This window comes from Triturus cristatus, chromosome 4_1 (genome assembly GCF_964204655.1).
Source record: "Triturus cristatus chromosome 4_1, aTriCri1.1, whole genome shotgun sequence".
Classification (NCBI taxonomy): domain Eukaryota; kingdom Metazoa; phylum Chordata; class Amphibia; order Caudata; family Salamandridae; genus Triturus; species Triturus cristatus.
Genome location: NC_140585.1, coordinates 671,778,848 through 671,784,847, shown reverse-complemented (window position 1 = coordinate 671,784,847; position 6,000 = coordinate 671,778,848). Strand labels below are relative to the sequence as shown.

Sequence of the window (6,000 nt, the reverse complement as noted above, 5' to 3'; positions counted from 1 at the left end):
CTTAACCAAGAGGCCCACAGTGATCCTGTGCAACTGAACTGCCCCGCCAGCAATCAAGTGTGGCAGCGGAAGGTGAGTGGTAACTGATCAGAGCAAGGGCATGGAGGAGCAACAGTGTGGCATGTTGTTGTGAGCTCCCCTGTTGACTACCACAGACTTACCAGAGTGCACGCAGAAGGAAGAAATCTCATTCAATTGCTGGGAGATACAATTAGTGATATATTTGAGAGAAACTAACTGCTAAGCAAGGTGCCACCACAGGAGAAGACAAAGGGGAAACGGACAAACAGTAGCTCTCCCACCCAAGGCAATCCTCTTCAAGGAAAACTGCTATGAACCTGGTGGCAGTAGGGGATCCAGGTCTACTGTGCTGTCTCCTGCTGTGGCTCTCATGTTGAGGTAGTCAGGTATCAAACAAGCGTATTTCTCTCCCCTACATATCCATAACAACCACCCTTAAAGAACCTTTCAGTAGATCTAACTACTCTTTATCCTAAACTGAGACCATGCCACCTGGTTCCTCTTCCTTTTAATAATGCATGTTGTAATTTACTAGAGGCTCAATTGCTTAAGGAGCGACTATCTTTGAAAGTGATAAGAACTGATAAGGGAGACTCAATGAGTCTCTGAACATAAGACAATCAATATAAACTCAACCAAATAAGACCAAAGTCACCTGTCTCCCTAAAAGTTACCAGCTTCATGGATGGACTGTTGAAAGACGGCTACTCCTTCCATAGACACTAAGCCTACCCTGAGCAACATTTCTGCATTATCTTACAAGACATGACTTTTAAGTACGTTTTCAGGAAACTAGTAAATTTTGTGGGGTTCTTCTATTTTCTTGATGGACAGCCCTATCTATGTTGCACATATGCCACAATAAACTCTTCCATCCGTTATAGAAAACGATACACTCTTCTAAGACAAAGGTTGATCCTAATAATTAGGAAAAACACTGTCACATTGACTACAATGTGTGGACGGATTGCACTGCATTACAACATCCTTTATATAGGTCTTTTCTACCCCTTACAAAACCCAAAGCACTTCTGGGTGGCAGAGTTAGAGGCCCTGTGATCAATGTGTCAAGAATTATGGTTTCCTGTATGCGGTTTGGAGGTAGTGCTTCAATTTTATTGTGGCTGCACTTAATGTTGGCTTTTTACAAAGATATTTAAGAGGGATAGTCATCAAGGCCTATGCTGGCCATTATACCTTACCAAGTTTACCATCTCCAGGGACAGAGCAATCTAATATTAAAGTACAGAGACCAAAAGAATGAACTGCATTGCACAAAAAAGCAAGAGCAATGAAGAAGTCAACTCTTGCTTCCTGCCTTAAAGATGAAAAAAACACCATCTCAATGTGGCTGTTGGTGGGACACGGCTAAGTAGTGTTAGCCTAACAACGGAGGTTTGCATGAGGGTACTCCAAACTCAAAGTGATAGGGTTTTTATATATATTTTCTAGTTCTGCCTTGTCAGCATCATTTCAAACTTCCTTTCCTATCATCACAAGTCTGCAGGGTAAATAATGTGTAGTATAAAGTAACCTGATCATGCAAGCTTACTTTCTTTAGTAATGACAGCCTGTTGCACACAGCTGAGTATAGCAGCACAAATTTGAAGCAGCCAAGTGTTTGGATACCCCAAGATTTAAGATTAATGAAAGTAACACATACACATTTACAAATGATGATCAAAGGCCTTCACACAACCATAGCCGTTTATTTATTCTTGCAAGACTTAATATCACTCAAGGTTTTTAGGAACTCCTGCCATCCAGTCCGATTCACAGAGTACAGGTTCTTCAGACTGATGCCTCCCTAAACCTAGGATGGCATAACTTTCAATTATTTCTCATGGAATACAAACTTACAATGGCTCCCAGGGTGGTCTTTCTTCATAGAAAATAGGGACCTCACCCGTGCACAACATCCTTTGCTGTGGTGTTCCCCCCCCAGCTGACTAAAATACTTTGCTATTAATAAGCATCTCTGCAAACCTCACTTTTGAAGCACCACCTTGTAGATGTCATATTCAGTGAAAATAACAATATTCAACAACATTTTGAATAACCAGATATTCAGCAGGAGCACAGTTTTCCGCATTCGTAACGATCTGGCACATTTGCAACATAATCCATCATCTGCTACAAAATCTACAGATTTTAACAATAAAAATAGTGTCTAGCTGTAACGGATCAAAAGCCTCTAAAAAATGGAAAAACTTGTTTCTGCACAGCAGAACACCATTCTCAAAGGCTGAAAAGTCACCTTTCAGTTGCTTATTGCTATGTTAGTATGTAAAACTGGTATTAAGACAAGGATATCTTTTCCCAGAGACTGTCATCATGTATACAAATGACAACATTTTGAAATAATACCATAGCGAAATGTGCTGCATTATGCTGCACAACTTGTTTTTTCTTGCCATATAATTTAGTAGACTGAGCCATATGATTTGGTCCTCTCCTGCCACATGATGCCAGTGCATATGCTACCCAGTAAAGCTAGTGCAGTTTGACAATCTTTGTGTCGCATCTGGATTAAATATTAGGCAGTCAGGAGGGCGTGGCCAAGCGGCGAAGCAAGATGGCCGCAGACCAAACTCGCTCTGTGCCAAACTTTTCTTTCGCGCATCTATCCGTCCTAATAATTCATGCCCCGAGGTGGGAAACACAGGCGGAAGCTCAACGGATGAGGTTGAGCCCGAAATCGACCTGCCAGGGCTGAGGGACCGGGAGAATCGGCCGTGATGAACAACGGCCTACGAGAGCGTGAAAGCCGGGGCCTCGAGTGACGAAGAGGCCATCGGCGGTGCAGTGACGAGCGGGGGTGAACCAGTGGTAAACCCGATGATCGGACTGGAGGCCCCCCGGGCGCTGCAGCGGAGGTCTAAAGGCAGTGCATATGATCGTGATTCCACTGAGCGGAGCAGTTCTAATCGCCTAACTTGACAGAGATCCGACGCCGACGTGAGCATAACGGGAGCACACCGGGAGGTGGGGCCGGCGCAGTGAGACAAAAGACGCAGGGCTGGCACCCCTGGAGAGTCGGTGATACCCTGGGAGACACGTTGCACTGGAGACTACCGTGGAAGACACGACAACTCAGGATCTGCCCGCCCACTGAACCCCAGTAGGTGAGAAGACGGCCACAGGGTGGGTTAGAGCCGATAACGGACTGGGGAGAAGGCTAATAACCAGTTGGCAAGATTCCGGCGATTTTGGACTCTTCCCCCTACAGCTCAGCAACACAGCCTCGTGCACACGCGGGCGCTACAAACCCCCCCTCGCTATCCGAAAATTTCTGCCATTTCTCCTAGGCCTGCCTGCTCCTGAAGTGAAGTGCCATCCATGTAAGTGGCAGACATCACGGGCCTGATCTCTCGTGAACACACTCTGGGGGCCTGGCAGACACAGCGACCATGGGCAAAGACTCGGTGCAGAGTTAGTGGCAGTAGGGGACTTGGCGGATTGTAGCAGCATAACTTCTGGGGTGCATCAAGGAGTAGAACCAGAGCAAGGGACCTATTGTTATAGCCTCTGTCGAAAGGGGGGGACTGCCGCGAGACCAGAGGATAGCGACTCTGGTTACAATACACAAGGAGGGCAAGATAAGGATGGAATGTGCCTCGTATAGGCCAATCTCTCTATTGAACGCTGAACCTAAGACCTTGGCTAAACCCCTCTCTACTAGACTGGTCAAGGTAATAGGCGGGTTGGTTCATCCGGATCAATCGGGCTTTATGCCTCAGCGCAACACTGCCCTAAACCTACGCAGAGTACATGGAGTAATAGGAGGGGCGGCCACTATTTGGGAAGTGGCGATAATCGTGTCACTGGATGCTGCAATGGCGTTTGACACAATCGAATGGCCGTATCTTTTCTCAGTCCTCGGAAAAATGGGATTGGGTCCTCGATTTATCCAATGGGTACAGCTCCTATATTCGAAGCCTCTAGCCCAAGTAGTTGTTAATAACAAAGAGTCGGAAGTATTCACCCTGGCTAGAGGGACTCGTCAGGGTTGCCCCTTCTCCCCACTACTGTTCGCACTGGCTTTGGAGCCCTTAGCATCCTGGGTGCGGAAGCACCCGGTGATTCGTGGACTGAAAAGGGCGGACACATGGGAGGACCGCATATCACTGTATGCAGACGACATACTCCTGTTCTTGGCCTCACCCAAAGGCAACCCTCATATCTGTACTAGATATCTGTGCAGTCTTTGGCAGGTACTTGGGGTACTCAATCAACTGGAGTAAATCTGTACTGTACGTCCTTCATGGTTCCCAGCCGGATCTTCCCCGGGGATGCCCGGTGCAGGTCACCACGTTGGGCTTTAAGTACCTAGGTATTTATATCACAGCTGACCCAGCAAACGGATTTGTTCACAATCTCCTCCCGCCCCTACAGAGATTAAAGAGGGGTACGGAACGATGGAAAGCGCTTCCACTCTCGCTGCTGGGCAGGACGTCCTAATTTAAAATGATGTCCCTGCCTCGTTTCCTGTATGTGTTGCAAAACTCATTGGATCTAGTCCCTGCCAGCTATTTTAAAGAAATTGAAAGTCTGCAGAGAAGCCTGTTGTGGAGTGGGATGCCACGGATAGCCCTCTCAAAACTGAACCTCAACTGGTTTGATGGAAGTATTAGTCTCCCTGACCTTAAAAATTATTATCGGGCAGCGCATCTAGCTGCTATTAACCATGGGAAATATAGACGTGCTGATGACCCGGGTTACGCAATGGACAGATGGCTGCTGCCGGGAGGGAACTACAACAGGGCTCTATATACAATCAAAGGGAAATTGCATTTGACGGGGCCGGCTAAACACTCGGTGCAAATCTGGCACGCAGCTAATAGAAGCATGGGGTGGGAACGTAAGGTAACATTGGCTACCCCTCTGTGGGATTCAGAATTGCTTGGAAATCTAAAGGATTTGACAAGTGGGACCTCAAGGCATCTCTAGGGTCGGTGACCTTTGGGTAAAGGGAGAGGTTAAATCGTTTGCCTCCCTACAACAGGAGTACGATATGGCCACCACAGAACATTTCTGATACATGCAGGTTCGACACGCACTGCAGACATGCCTCCAGCAAGGTGAAGCTCCCCCTGAATCCTCGCCTCTCGAGGACAGGATATTAGACGGATACCTACCAACGAAAGCCATCTCGCTTACATACAAAAAGCTTGTGAATAATTCTAGTGACCCCATCCAACGTATGTGGGACAAATGGGAAGGGGATGGTATAATCCTTGATCTAGACTAGGTGGCGGCAGTTACCTCCCCACAGGAGGTGGCTATATCAGCCAGACTACGATTGGCCCAGCTAAAAATACTACACCGTATCTACCTAACTGGACCATGTCTGATGAGAATGGGTAGGGCGGAGGATGGACATTGCAGGAGACGCTGTGGGGAAGAGGAAACATTCCTACACATAATCTGGGAGTGTACACATATCCAAAGGTACTTGACGAAAATTCACGACATCCTCACTGAGGTACTACTAATAGATATTCCCCTGGAGGCCTAGCGATGTCTTCTAAATGTGTGGGAGCCCACTGATCTTAATAGTAAATTCATCACATGGGTTGCATTGGGACTGATGGTTGCAAAGCGTAATATTGCCCGGATGTGGGGGGCTGGGCGGGCACCGACCATGGTAGAGTGGAAGAGGGACATGGATTGGTGTATGTTCCGAGAGAAGACAGTGTATATAGCTAGAGGATGCCCTAAAAAGTGGTCCCAAACATGGAATGATTGGAATGTGTAGAGAGGTAACATCTGTACCCCACCGGATGCGTTGCCACATGATGATCCAATGTCGCCATTATTAATGTATTCAACCTGTAAATCTGACTTCGTGTGTACCTAATACTAATTAAAATATGTTGGAAGAACATCTTACAGTGGTGTACCCTGTACTGTTGATTCTTATTATCTAATCAAAAGAAATAAAAATAAAAAATAAAAATGATTATTAGGCAGTCAAGC

The 6,000-nt window shown here is 46.5% G+C and overlaps 1 protein-coding gene across 11 annotated transcripts in view; it reads right to left on the bottom strand.

Annotated features, from left to right (window-relative positions):
- ANKRD26 (ankyrin repeat domain 26) overlaps nucleotides 1–6,000 on the bottom strand; it is a 1,120,330-nt gene that overhangs the window by 908,212 nt on the left and 206,118 nt on the right. The window lies entirely within an intron of this gene.